Here is a 15,764-nt window from a genome sequence, read left to right as displayed (position 1 = left end):
TTCAGAGCCTGAGCCCCATACTATACACCTGGATACACAATTAGGGCTCAACAAATAGGGGTTAGATACCCATAGCGTGTACAGTTTTGTAAGATCCCTCTTGTTCATCGCAAAAAGCTCCCAGACTCTGAAAAATTCTGGGGACCTGAGACAGGGCGGAAGAGAGGCAAGGGGACCTGTGCAGGAAGGGCCTGCTGCTTCACAGGAATTGGACTGCACCAGTCCTGCTTGGTCGTGAGAGCTCCCAGGCGGGTGCACACAGCATTCCTGCCTGCTGGGCGAGCTAAGAGTCATATCCCATCGTCCCACCCACCAGGTTGGAATTAAGACCTAGAAGGCACAGACTGGGGGTAGCCAGGAGGCTTTAGGCCAGATTCTACTCTGATACATTTTGGCTGGGGAAAGTCATTAAACCATTGTGAGCCTCCATTGTTCTGTGAAAAGCTATACTGTAATCCTCTCTGCTTTCCTTCCTAGTAAGGTTTGCTTTTGTTTATTTATTCATTCCAGTTTTATTGAGATGTATTTGAAACATAGCTCTGTATAAGTTGGTCTTTCCTTGTGGCCGAGACAGTAAAGAATCTGCCCGCAATGCAGGAGACCCAGGTTCTAGCCCTGGGTAGGGAAGATCCCCTGGAGAAGGGAATGGCACCCCACTCCAGTATTCTTGCTTCGAAAATTCCATGGACAGAGAAGCCTGGCGGGCTATAGTCCATGGACTTGCAGAGAGCTGGACACAACTGAGTTACTAACACTATCTTTCTTTTCTGTATAAGTTTAAGGTGTAAGCATAATGATTTTTAAAAGATTTTATTTATATATTTGGCTTCCCCAGGTCTTAGTTGTGGCATGTGGGATCTTTGATCTTCATTGCAGCATGTGGTATCTTTTATTTGCAGCCTGTGAACTCCTAGCTGAGGCATGTGGGCTCTGGTTCCCTGACTAGGGATTGAACTTAGACCCCCTGCATTGGGAGTATGGAGTCTTAGTCACTGGACCACTCGGGAAGGCTCTAGACACAGGAGACAAGGGTTTGATCCCTGGGTTGGGGAGATCCCCTGGAGTAGGAAATGGTACCCCATGCTAGTATTCTTGCCTGAAAAATCCCATGGATAGAGGAGCCTGGCATGCTACAGCCCGTGGGGTCGCAGAGAGTCAGGTGCGACTGAGCAGCTGAGCACACGTCATCTCATATAGTAAATGCAAAGAAAAAAAAGGAAAAAAAAGTGTTTATTTTTTCCCTTGGGATGAGAGCTCTTAGGATTTATTCTCTTACAACTTTCGATTTTCTGATACAGCAGTGTTACCTGTAGTTGTCCTGTTGTACTTATTTATCTTGTAACAGGAAATTTGACCACCTTCACTCACATTTCCAACCCCCAAATCCCTGCTTCTGATAACCTCAAATCGTCTCTCTTTCAGTCCCCCAGGTGTTCCTGGTCATGTACACTCAGCAGTAGGCTAGGCTATGACTCAGCCTCTCTGTCTGGGCAGTGGCAGGCCAAGCTCCAGTGCCCAGCACATCTTGTCTGAGGATCCAAGCAGGCCGAGAGCTACTCCTCACGGAGTTACCTGGTCAGACTGCACCACTGTCTTGGCTCCGAGGATGAGCAAAGCTACCTGTTGGGAAGACTACCTACCCTGGGTGCTGCAGGTAGGAACTTGGTCTGCCAAGATCCAAGTGCTGGTTGTTTCAAGCCTCTGCCCACTTCTTTGTTACAATCAGATTCCCTGTGGCCAAGCCTCTCAGACTTCCCCACAATGTCTCTGGGGCAAGACCAGTGTAAGGCCCCTAAGAAGCAACCCGCAATGCTGGGGAAGCTAGATGTCATCCCTGGGCTCTCTTTTCCCACTGGAAGAACCACAAGGGAGACCTCTCATTGTGGTGCTGTGCTGGCCTGGGGGATGGGCCATGTGGTCCGCATGTAGCTGCTCCCCTCACCTTTCCGATGTGGTCTGTCTTGGTCTCTGTGATGTTGGGGGTACTTCAGCTGCACTCTCATGTTCTAGGATTTTCTCAGTGGTATCTTGTCCATGAATAATTGTTAACTGTTCTTCTTGTGATGGCGGGGGGAGAGAGGTAGGCAGAGACGAGAGCTACCAACGTCGCCCATGGCATTGACATGGGGTCCTTCTTGGTTTCAGTACTTGCTCTGTCTGATGATGTCCAGTGAGGTTTTGCGTGCCTAGTGCCAGTGTGGAGGTGGGGATGTATTTTGTTAGGGGCGCGTAGCTTTCATCTGAGTAGAAGAGTTAAGTTTGGCGACTCAAGTCCTCTAGCTATTCATTCATTCACTAAATATTGATTCAGTACTGATGTCAAAAACTCAGCCTCTGTGCTCTGGTATGGAATTGAGTCTTGAAGACAGAGATTTGGGTGAAAAAGAAAAGAATAGCTTTATTGCTTTGGCAGGCAAATGGGACATAACACACAGTGGGTTCATGCCTGCAAAACTGTGTGTCCACATACTGGGGGGATTTGGTGAGGAGGTTGATAACACTGGTTCAAGGGCAGGGTTGCTATAAAGATCAAGGTGTGTGCAAGGCCTGTATTCCTTTCATCTTGCCTCCTGAGGAGTTTTTGTGGTTATCAAACTGTCACCTTCTCTCTGGAATGAAGAATGCTTCATTAGATAGTACACCCTTCATTTGGTGGGGGTTTTAGTTCTGGAAGGAGCTCAAAGATACTGTTGTGTGTGTCCCTTGAGGTAGAACTGGGATCCTCTCCCCAGGCTGCACTGTTGCTCCTTGACTGCTCCTCCCTTGTCTCTGCATCTCCTCCCTTCCCTGATTAACAACTCTTTGAAACTCAGGGAAGGTCCTGCATGCTTGGGTGCATGCTCCATCACTCAATTGTGTCCAACTCTTGGTGGCCTGTGGACTGTAGCCCACCAGGCTCCTCTGTCCATGGGATTCTCTAGAATACCAGAGTGGTACCAATTTCCTTCTCCAGTGGATCTTCCTGACCCAGGGATCAAACCTGCTTCTCCTGCATTGTCAGGAGAATTCTTTGCCACTGAACCACCAGGGAAACCCCAGGAAATTTCACAGAGACTAAACAGAAAGAGCTTCTTCCATGCCCAGGAAGCCCATGGGGTCCTTCTTGGTTTCAGTGCTTATTTTGTGGCAAGCCTAGTGTTGAAGACAGTAGTATTTTGAGCAAGTTAAAGTCTTCATGCTCAGGAGTTTCATTCCAGAGATAGACATGTACACAAAGGGTAACACACACCCTTCACAGTCGTGTTATAAAATGCTGTGAGAAGAGAGCAGCATTGTGATGCTTGGATTGGTTCTGATAAACTTGTTTCTAATGTATTCTTCTAGTCATCATTTGTCCTGTACAGGGAATGAGCTGATACTCTTAATTAGAACCCATTCCCAAGTTCTTTGGCAAAGAGGCAGAAAACCAAAAAATCAAGATAACATCATGAATTTAGTTTAGTTTTAACACTTTTTACAAAAGAACTTGAGGGTAGCCCACCTTCGCTCACTTTCTCCAGTTTCACATCTATTTTGGGGAAATGGTCATAGACTTATTAGTCATTTAAAAAGGATCAGCTTTGGAGGATCCCAAAGATCAAGCGTTCCTAATCTTACAAATAAGGAGCAGGGGTCCACAGGGACATGCCCAGGGTCAGGGTGAAAAAATGCACTGTGCTTATTTCACAGGATAGTGCATCTGATGTTTTAGACAGATTTTTTTTTTTTTTAACAGGTAGAAGTGTTTGAATGGTTTATGTTTTATTAACTACTGTGTTGGCAAAAAATTCATTCAGATTTCCGCATAACATCTTATAGAAAATAACCAGTTTAATCATGTTCTCATTCCTCGTGCCGTGTGGTAGTTGAGTACGGATGCTGTGAATGAACTGTGTGCCATGACCCTGGGGAGTAACTGGTCTGCAGGAATAAAGCATCACACCGAAGGGTTATATGAGTCAACCTGAGGGCATCAGATTAGAGTTTAATAGTGTCTGCCACCCGTGACACAGACTCGGGGCCTGGAACACTGCCACCATTTGCCCAGAGCATGCCATCCAAATATGCTTTCCTCCCCAGGATGACTGCCTGAGTGCAGTTCCCTGTTACCACCAATTTCATTGTTGAGTAAATCAAACCAAACCAGTCTAAATGACTATATTCAACAAGGAGACAGTATAATGACTAATATTCACGGATTCAACACTTGTTTGGATTCTTAGGTGAAGAGCACTATTGGAGGGACTCAGAATACAGTAATGAACAAAAATGTCTTTGACTTCATAGAACTTATAGGTAACAGAGACAGATGGGTAAATAAACAGTTATACACTTTTGGTTTAAGGCACTGCATGATAAATATTAATAATGAAAACTCAAGTAAAAATAGGCTTGTAAGAAGGAATAAATGTGTCACTTTAGATAGGAGATCATCTGCTTTAAGGAAAGATCATTTGAACAGTATCTTTTTTTAAAATTTAAAACCTTTTATTTTATAAATAAATAAAGTATATGGAGTATAGATGATTAACAATATTGTGATAGTTTCAGGTACACAGCAGAGTGACTCGGCTGTACATATACATGTATCCATTCCCCCTCAACCCCCCTTCCCATCCAAGCTGCCACTTAACACCAGACAGAGTTCCTTGTGCCACACAGTAGGTCCTTGTCGGTTATCCATTTTAAATATAGCCGTGTGTACTTGTCTATCCCAAACTCCCTAATTATCCCTTCCTTCAACCCGTCCCCCCCGGTAACTATAATGAACAGTATCTTAACGAAACCAGGCATTAGGTAATGCCAGGCATGGGAGAGCAGAGTGGTTGGGATAGAATGAACAGAGGGAAGAGAGGTAGAAAATGAAGTTGGAAGGATGATTAGAGGCCAGAGCTTGCAAAATTTTGAAGACCATGATGGATATAAGTGAATTGTCAAGCCATTAGAGGGTTTGATCTGGGGAATGGCATGATCTGATACTTTAAAATTTTTGTATTTATCTTGGCCGGGCTAGGTCTTCACTGCTGCTTGGTCTTTTCTCTAGTCGCGGTAAGTAGGGGCCACTCTTCATCGCGCTGCTCGGGCTTCTTGTGGTGGTTTCCCTTGCTGTGGCGCATGGGCTCTGCCGCACTCGAGCTGCAGTAGTTGTGGAATGTGGGCTCAGTGGCTGCGGCTCCCAGGCTCTGAAGCACAGGCTCGATTGTGGCCCATGGGCTTAGTTGCTCCACGGCATGTGGGATCTTCCCAGATCTGGGATCAAACCAGTGTCTTCTACACTGGCAGGTGGACTCATTATCACTGAGCCACCAGGGAAGCCCATCTGATTTGTTTATAAGGGATCACTTTAGCTTCTGTGGTGGGAATAGACTGTAGCAGGTTTAAAGTGAGAGGTTGGTACCTGTTGACTAAAAAGATGAATAATATGAGAGTTGTGAGTTGTTTTATTTGGGGCAAGATGAGGACTGCAACCCAGGAGACAGTACCTCAGAGAGCTCAGAGAGACTGCTCCAAAGAGGTAGGGGGGAAGGTCAATATATAAGATTTTGGTAAAGGGGGAGTTCAGCGCAATCAAATACTTACTTTGCAAGAGGTTTTCTGCTAGTCCCAAGGGGCTGATGTTACCACAAAGGGATTTAGTATCTTTCTAGATAAGTGCTTTTCTAGATGGGCTTCCCTGGTGGCTCAGATGGTAAAGAATCCACTTGAAATGTGGGAGATGTGGGTTTGATCCCTGGGTTGGGAAGATCCCCTGGAGGAGGGCATGGCAACCCACTTCAGCATTCTTGCCTGGGGAATCCCTATGGACAGAAAAGCCTGGTGGGCTACAGTCCATGGGGTTGCAGAGAGTCAGACATGAATGAGTGACTAAGCGCACACACAGAGAAAAGGAGAGGCAAGGGTTGGGATCTTGAAATCAGGTGTTGAAAATATCTACCTATCTAAAGACTTGTTCCATCAGTTTCCTTGGAGCACAGAGTGCTCCACCCACCTCAGCAGGTGTTGAAAGTTGGCAGCTGCAGCAGCACAGGGTTCAGTCTCTGCAGAGGCAGCTGGCAAATGCCCTTCTTGTTGTTGTTCACTGGCAAATGCTCTTGGAAAGTGCCAGTTTGTAGTTGACATAAACTACAGTCTTCCTGAAGTCAGTTTGAATAAGGTGCTGAAATGCACAGGTGGTTTCTGCCATGGGTGGGTAGTGGGTTTGGGAGCAGGAAGGCAGGTAACAGCTATGCCAGTGTCTCTACCATGAGAGAAATTTCACGGTCAGCAGTTACACTACCCCTTCCTAGATGTTTGACCATGTGCAAATCACTTAGCTTGGGTGTCAACGTTTTCATCTGTCTCATAGATAACAGCATCTCTTAGGCACTTCTAAGTATCGCAAGAGACACCATGCTGTTCTGCACATCCGTGTTCCATAGCCATTCCATTGTTGATTTCACTTCTCAATTTACAGAGAAATGAAATGAGGCCCAGCAAAGAGCAGGCTTTGCTCAATCATCCAGGTTATTACTGGCAAGCCCTGGATCAGATGCCCATCTTCTCATTCCCTGAGTAGGCCTGTGTCAGGATGGTGAGTGCAGAGAGGACTTTGAGGGCAAGGAGGGAAGGCTCGGAGAAGCAATCAGACTTGAATCAGGCCCTTTTCTCCAGTCCTCTCTGAGGGTGGAATGTAGGAAACGAGGCAAGAATGGATGTATCATGAAGCAGCTGCTCATTCTCTGTGCCTATTCACTGGGGCCACCTGAAGATAACACATCAGCCCGCTCAGGAGCATCTTGCATGGCTCTTCCCATCTGTTTTCTGTTGTTCTTTATGCTTATACCAGCCTATCACCTCTGTCCCAAGTTAGAAGCACATGTCTGATGGCCAATTCCATGCCACGTGATTGTGTGGCTGTGTGTGTGTGTCGGGGGGGGGGGGTGGTGGTGGTGGATTCCTCCCAGGCTCTGCGTGCGTGTGTGTGGGTGGATTCCTCATCACTGAGTTCCCTCACTGGCAGGGCTTTCTTCTGTCACCAATTGCCTGAATACACTTCCTCAAATCATAGCATGCACATCCAGTCTGCTTAGTGCACAGATGAGAAACAGGCTTAGAGGCCAGGGACCCAGCCAAGGTCTCAGCCCTCTTTCCATTCTTTTGTGCAGATGGAACAGACAGATAACAAGGAAGGCTTTGGGGAGTGATGGAGTGGGGGCAGCACATGGATGAAGCAGGAGAGAAATCATCTTCATAAAGCCTGAAAGATGAGATTGCTAGCTATCTCAAGTGAGGATAAGCCCTGCTGTGTCTCTCAGCCTCCTCTTCCAGTTACCCTCTGTCATTTTGCACCAAAAGTGACACATAGCCCCACGGTGCATCATCTCTCCCTGTGAGGGGTGGCAGGAGGAAGCTCATTTATCCTTCTCTCCACTTAGCACCAGGACCAGGTGCAGATGGATCAGGAACAAGGACTGGAAAGCAAGTCAAGTCAGCCCCGTGGAGTGTCTGGAAGGGCGGGACTTTCATCTCAGAGGCTCCCACTTCCAGCCCTTCAGAGCTGACAAGTCATTTACACATTTTAAGCTTCCGAGGGCTGCACATAGGTCAAGCAGGGATAAAAATGTCAGCCTGCCTGAAGCTAGGGGCTATGTCAGAAACTGTGCGTGTCCCTGGGGTGAGAGCAAGGGGCAGAGGGAGCACGTGGAGACAGAGCAGTAAAGGAGCAGGAGGAACGGGGGTCCTCGAGCCAGACCAGTGGCTCAGTGGCCAGCTCTGTGCCCACCAGCCCAGCATGCCTGGGCAAGCCAGTCACGCTCTCATGCCCTTGTTTTCTCAGTTAAAAGTGGAGATGACATAGTACCTACCTCACAGAGTTTTTGTGAGCCTTGGCTAGGTGAGAATTATAAACTCAAAGCTGCAGAGTTACCGCCACTATTGTTATCATTATTTTCCTGTTATGAACTCTTGGGGATCATTCTTCTACCTATGGTGGAAATCAGGAGGAAATCTGCTCATTCTTCCTTCAGTGCTTCTCTTGTGAGGTCTTCTGCCATCATTCTCACTCCTGTAAATGAGAAATGGAGGTATCCCTCTTCTAAACTTCTGTAACACTTTACTGCCAGGACTTTAACATGTATTGTATGAAATCACGTCACAGCTGATTGTCTTTTTCTGTGCTCCTTGAGGGAGGGTGGGCTTCCCTGGTGGTTCAAATGGTAAAGAATCTGCCTGCAGTGCAGGAGACCTGGGTTCGATCCTTGGGTTCCATCCTTAAGAAGATCCCCTGGAGGAGGGCATGGCAACCTGCTCCAGTATTCTTGCCTGGATCATCCCATGGACAGAGGAGACTGGTGGGCTACAGTCCATGGGGTCGCAAAGAGTTGGACACAACTGAGCCACTAACACTTTCACTTTCACTTGAGGGAGGGTACACCCTTTAAATCTTAGTCCTGTTTTCTGTGAGCCAGCTAGAATGAGGTGTGTAGACACTGGAGTCAGAGCAACCAGGCTGTACTTTTTCCCATCTTGATGGGAGCTATGTAAATTATTGTCAAAGTGTCATTTTCAGAAAGAAAAAAAAAACTGACCTATGTACAATGAGCACACATTAGAGACTTAATGAGCATCCCGGGTGGCTCAGTGGGTAAAGAATGTACCTGTAATGCAGAAGATGCAAGAGTCTCGGGTTTGATCCTGGGGTTTGGTGAGATCCCCTGGAGGAGGGCATGACAACCCACTCTGGTAGTCTTGCCTGGAGAATCCCATGGACTGAGGAGCCTGGGGTCTGCAGTCCATACCATCACAGACTGAACATGACTGAAGCAATTGAGCATGCACATACCCACAAAGGAGGGATCCGCAGGGTGACCCAGCTCAGTCAAAGGATCTGAGAACTGGCATCACTGAAACATAAAACACTGAAATAAGAGGGTCAAGCTACGTGCAAAGGCAGTTCACGCCCTAGAGGACCATAAACCAGAACTTTCAGAGTTATCTTTCCTATTGGGCAGAAAGCATTTGCTCTCTGGCAGCCACGCCACCAGTCATTAGTAACTTGTTCATCTTCTACAAATTAACGTCTAACGTGAGGGACTCTGGGCCTAATTAATGGTAAGTCAGAGAAAGTACATTCCCCTTAAGAATCAGAAAGACCTCAGCTAGTCCTGTTAGACAATGCTCCAGTATAGAAAGGACATGAAGTCATCTTTTCTCCTCATTTTCAAGTTTTGGGTACTTTTAATTATTATTAACCTCTCTAAGCCTCAGTTTCTTAATTTGCCAAAAAGGGAGTAATGATATCCATGTCCCAGGGTTAGTATGGTGGTTAGTGAGACAAGGTATTAATATATAGGCACCCAGCACACTGCCTGCTGTTACGTTTTGGCTTAGGTCTAGCTGTATATTGGGGTCCAAAATGACAACTGAGTGTCTACTGTGTGTCAGACATGATTCTCTGTGTTTTATATAGGTTTATATGCATTCTGTTTACCCTCCGAACAGGCCTGTCAGGTGGTAGCATTTATTTCTAGTTTGTATGCAGGGAAACTTAAATTACCAGGAGTTAAGTGACTTGCCAGAGCTCTCAGAACTAAGGAGTGCAGAGTAGGTCTGTGATTCGAAGCTCTTTCCATCAATACTTCTGCCTCTTAAAAAAAAAAAAGAAACAAGACAAAGATTTTCAGCAGCATTTGCATTGAACTCGAATTAGATTTGGAAACATTTATTCATTTCCCTGTTATTCATCCAGATTTTGTTCCTTCTTTCGCCCCCCTCCACCCTCTCCCACCCCTAAGCCCCAAAGCTTTTTTTTCCCCACCATTCACTTAGCACTTCAAAGTGAGCAGGAAGTGCCTCTGAGTGAAACATTGTGCTGGCAAGATGACACTCCATTTTCCAGGAGCCCTAACAAAGCCTTGTGATTTGAATGTCAGTGCTATGAGTATGATTAAGTGTAAGATTCACTTTTACATTCTCCAGCTGCAAAATAAGTTGTACAGTTCAATTAGTTTGCCATGTGGCTGAGGATACAGCCCCTAAAAGTTGCTATGGTGAAGGGACTAATGAGAAGGGTGCTGGGCCCGGGGATGGGGCCCCGTGAATTTCCAAGTACTGAAACCAGAAAGGTTACAGGTTGGGAGGATGATGCAAATGATTGTTCTTTAGGGCCCCTTAGAAATGTTTCCACGTGATACTTGGACTCTCCACATAGACATGTGAAAATATGTCTTTCCTTCTTGGAGAAAGATTTAGCCACAGGCAGGGCCTCTAGTTGGGTTTTTTTCCCCCTCTCTCTTTCTTTCCTTCTCTCTCCTCTGTCTCAAATCATTTGCTGTCCAGTGACATGAATTGGGATCTGAAAAGAATAATCTAGGAAAAATGTCAAGGCCTTATAATTTATTTATTATGGCCTTAGGCTCCGTCCTCTCATTTCGGCTATCTCTTGCTCCAACGAAGGAAATCCCCTTCAGTCTTTGGCAGTGCCCTTTTGATAGCCTGCTCTTCCTGGCCCATTAGTGATTTGGGCAGACAACTGAATGAAGTCAGAGAGCAAGACACGTGAACATCTCGGGGGCAAATGTTTCCCACTGGTTTTCCCACAGGGTGGCTTTCAGAAAGTGTCGCCATTTGTTTTATTGTCTGTTTTCTGCCAGCTTCACTGAGCTCTAATCCCATGGTGGCAGAGATCATATTTATTCATTTGATTGCTGCACTTCCCGTATGGTACCTAGCCTAGGATTTGGTGGTAGACATTTGCTAAGTACTTGTCATTGGAATGATTGCATCTGAATCTGAATCCTGACTCTTGCCGGAGTCAAGACCTTAGGAAGGTCACTTTATGTTTGCTAGACACCAATTCCTTCTTTTGTCAACTGGGGGTGACTGGCCTTCCCTGCATACGTCTGGGGTTATGACAGGAAAAAAGTAGTTTATTATTATTTTTTACTTAATTTAGTAATAGAAAAGTAATTGAATAATAGACATATAGGCATTTTTTAATGGTAAAAATAAAAGGGCTTTGTAAAAGTTAAAGGGCTCTTTAGTTGAGATAGATGGCACCTTTTGGATGTGTGGGTTTATAGAGGAATTGCAAAGTCATGCAAAGGAATTGCAAAGCCTCTTTTGCACAAGAGCTGACTTGAAGGTGTGTGCAGGCATAAGGTTATCAATAGACTCATTACCATGGTCGCAGAGAGCCACACTGGCAAGATGTTGCCTTAATCTCTTTTGCAGGAGAATCATAAGAATTCATTAAGGTGGGCAGAGTGATTTGATAACCTCAAATAATAGGTGTGACAGGAGTATAAACTTATATTATTAAAACATGAATTGGGCTGTTTTCTGGATGACTTAAGCAGGTAACAGGGTGAAGGCAATTTCAGAAGGTGCTTCACGATGCCTGGTGAAGAATGAATGTAGCATTTGGCTGCTGTCCGCCTGCTTCTTTCTGCGGGAGAGTACAGTACAGTCTGTACAGGGTGGTGGGGAGAAAACAGTGCTGACAGTGAGGAAAGCAAGGTTCCGATCTGACAAGCGACTCGCTTAGGAACTTACGGCAGAGCATGCACCTTCCTGAGGGCTCCCTTTCCTCCTGGGATTGCTAGAAACACTTTCACATCTATTCCACAAAAACCATTTACACGCTGTCAACTAGAAAGACATAGGGAAAAATGAAGGCAGTTCTTTGGGCCAGTGAGATAAATTTTAGGTTTAAAATTAAACAAGTTTGCCTTAGGACCACATTTCTGAAAGCTTTTAATAAGTTCCTGTCAATCTTGTGGGGGAAGAGGTTGTGAAAGGCAGATGTGCTGTGTGTGTGTTTTTGTTTTTTTAATTATTTTATTATGGATTGAATGTTTTTTTTTTTCCTTCTCTGTTTTGCTGTTCACATCTTGACAAGTAGTATTCTTTTGACTGTTTTAGGAGATACCAGACCTAAAAATGGTGTCTTAGGTGACTCTCCATCTTTAAGAATCACTTGGGGCAACCTCCCAAGACACTACACTAATTTCAATGAGATAGCATTTTTATACTTATAAAGTGTTAAACAAGCAGGTTAAGAAACAAGGAAATCCAGCACACACAGACAGAATTCTACTTGTTAGACATCTCCTTGTGAATGTCTTAAAGGCACTGAAAAGCAACCTTTCTAGTGAAAACTGAAAGTGTTAGTGGCTTGGTGTGTCTGAGTCTTTGCAACTCTATGGACTGTAGCCCTCCAGGTTCCTCTGTCCATGGAATTCTCCAGGGAAGAATTCTGGAGTAAGTAGTCATTTCCTTCTCCAGGGGATCTGCCCAAACTCAGCACCTTCCCCTTCTGTGTCACATCCACCCTGACCTCTTCCTCTGCTTACTCTCTAGATGACTGGCACATCCCAGCCGCCTGGGAGAGCCTCCTCTCCCTCCTCCTCAGCTCCACATCCTCCCCTAGTTCTCTTTGCCTCTCTAAAGCCAGCCACATGTCTTCATCTCATAACAGGTGAATGCCAGCAGGCAATTCTGGTTCTGTGTTCCAGCACATATGGGATCTCATTTAATCCCCAGGGTGGTTATTTCTCCCCAGTGAGTAGATACGGATGTTGAGGCACAGGGAGCTTAAGGAACTTGGCCTAAGTCACACAGCCAGCCTATTCAGAGTCAGGCCGAGAGACAGACCTATCTCTGAAGCACCCTTCTGAGTACATCATCACTACTTCTCTGAGAGTAACTCAAGTCCAAGTTTCCTTATTGTTCAAATGTGATTTTCAAAAATCCTGCCTTTCCTACATTATATGGTATTGATATAAATGTAAAATTCAGGACATAAATGGTTAGTGCTTTTGGAATGTAAAAATTGCTATACAAATGCAAGGTCTTATTACTGTACTAGGCTGCAAGATTCAAACAGGTGAGGAGAGTGCTTCTCAATTGGAATAATCTCTGTGATAACAGCTTTGGACCATCTTTGGAAAGAAGGTACCAAGCACTCTATTTCCTTGAATAAGAATTCTTACAAAATGTGTGAAATGCAGACAACATTAAGCCATTTGAACTGTACTTCTCATTTCTCAGATACATCAATCCAGAAGCCAAAGCCCAGTTTTAGAACTTCTAAACTGTTGAATAGCATATAGCTCACCCTCTCATTCTGTAGACGGTGAGACTGAGGCCTACAGCAACCTAAGTCAAGGGCAAACCATAAATAAAGTCCCAGTTCCATTTCTCTCTTTCTGGCCCCATAATTCCTGACCTAAGCTGCTTTCTAGAAGTTTTCTTCCTCTGCATATAATCTCTGAATTCCTAAAACTGAGCCTGAAGGTCTCCTTTCATAGGTAAGAACCCCTGGCAGTCTAAGAGGAGAGGAGCCTCTGGACATGTCTGTGGGGAAAAACAAAAGCTCCAGATGGGGCTGACAGACACAGCCATGCTCTCTGCACATTCTCTGAGCAGAGCGTTTGATGTGTGGCCCCCCAGACCTGTGAGCCGGGTTGTAAAGTGAGGCCTCAGAGTGAAAAGAGAGTAACGGGAGTGAGGACCTTTGCTAACAGCATCTCCTCAACCTGGAACATCTCACCTCCATGCCCAAATTCTCAAGACACGGCCATCCTTCCAGGTGTGGACTAAATATCACCTGAAGGTTCTATTCTTCTTCCCAGTATTTACACATTTTGTCTTCTTAACTTTATAAAGCGATACTACCCCCCACAAGAGGTAAGCAGAATGTGCATTTTGAAACAAACCGTGAAAGCCTGCTTACTAGCACTCTACTCTCCCCCCACCCCCGCCAACAAGCCTCCCTATTCACCTTCCTTCCATATTTCCAGGTTTTCTATGTTCTTCTTCTTAGCAAGGGAGGGAGGTATGGGATTAAAATGCCTGGAAGGATCAGGCATTAATAAAAATGCAGTCGGCCCTGTATTTGTGGGTTCCATGTCCATGGGTTCAACCAACTACAGATCAAAAAGATTGAAAAATAAACAAACACTCCAAAAAGTTCCCAAAAGCAAAACTTGAATTTGCCTCTCATAGGCAACTATATACATAGAATTTATACTATATTTAAAATTATTTACAAACTGGTCAATCTTAAAGGAAAACAACCCTGAATATTCATTGGAAGAATTGATGCTGAAACTCCAATACTTTGGCCCCCTGATGCAAAGAGCCGACTTATTGGAAAAGACCCTGATGCTGGGAAAGACTGAAGCCAGAAGGAGAAGCGGGCAACAGAGGATGGTATGGTTAGATAAAATCACCAACTCAATGGACATGATTTGAGCAAACTCCAAGAGACAGTGAAGGACAGGGAAGCCTGGCATGCTGCAGTCCATGGGGTCGCCAAGAGTCAGACACGACTTAGCAGCTGAACAGCAACAACAACAACACGGCATTGAATCAACAACAACAACAACATGGCATTGAATGTTGTTGAATCAATATTCAATTAATATTGAATACATTGTATTCAATAGTAAGTGTTATAAGCAATCTAAATTTGATTTAATGTATGCAGGAGAATGTACATAGGTTATATACAAATGCTACACCATTTTATATAACTTTAGCATCCCATGGATTTTGGTCTTGGGGAGTTGATCCTGAAACTAATACCTTGGGAATACTGACAGATGACTGTACATTAAGGAGTCTGTATTCAAAAGTACATGTCCCAACTTTGGGGAGCAGCCATGACCCTCTACCAGCTCTTGCTCTGTATGGCATTGTGGATCTCCAGAATTGTCAGATGCTTCAATTTAACACTAGCCCCAAATCCAGACTTTTCGGCTGGAAACTCCTGCCTTTAAGATGTTGGCAATGAATTCTAAGTTTTTTGAAATGCTGCAGAGGCTGGATAGGACACTAGTAAGCCAGATGTGGCCCATAGGTTTGCAAGTTCTGATTGATTAGCTGATGTACACAAGTGAGGTATACTTTGTGCATTGGTCTATGATTAACATGACTTGTTTTTCCCAACTCTGTACTGTAAATAGTGATCTTTCTGTGTCAGCCCCCATAGATCACATCAGACACTTTTACAGTTATATAATGTTCCCTGATGTGGATGATTTATAGCTTCAGTCCTCCTATTGGTAAGCATATGGGTATTTTTCAATATCAGAAGGGTTTTTAACGAATCTCTTCTACTTGAAATATGCATCTGTGAGGACTCCTGAGGTTGATCACTAGTTCCTTTCTGTCCTCTTGTTTGCTGTTATGTCTGATTTCCCTCAATGGATGTAGAGATCAGGAACCATGTCTGAATCCTTTGTATGCTTCCGTCAGTATGTACTCAAGCATACAACCCCTGAAAGTAGGACTAAGTAAATAAACTAAATAACTAAATCATAAAAATAAAACTCATTAAACTTAATTTTTACCTCTGATTTTCTGAGTAAATTTTAGACAAGCTATTGTACTTTCCACTAAAGGAGAAGAGGGCAGCAGAAGATGAGATGGTTGGATGGCACCACCAACTCAATGGACATGAATCTGAGCAAACTCCGGGAGATGGTGAAGGACAGAGAAGCCTGGTGTGCTGCAGTCTATGCGGTCACAGAGTCGGACATGACTTAGTGACTGAACAATAACACTGTATTTTCTTTGATGGAGCATCTATCTCTTCATCTGCAATATGGGCCTTATTCATTGATTCAACAAATTTTAGCTATTGGCTGAGTTGTTGTTGTTCAGTTGTTAAGTCATGTCCAACTCTGTGCGACCACATGGACTCCAGCACACCAGGCTTCCCTGTCCTCTACTGAGTGCCTTCTATGTACTGCACGCTGTGTTAAGTGAGGAATACAGCTATAACATGAAAGTTATCTTCT

The sequence above is a fragment of the Bos javanicus genome, chromosome 7 (assembly GCF_032452875.1).
Source record: "Bos javanicus breed banteng chromosome 7, ARS-OSU_banteng_1.0, whole genome shotgun sequence".
NCBI lineage: Eukaryota > Metazoa > Chordata > Mammalia > Artiodactyla > Bovidae > Bos > Bos javanicus.
This window is presented reverse-complemented; position numbering follows the sequence as displayed.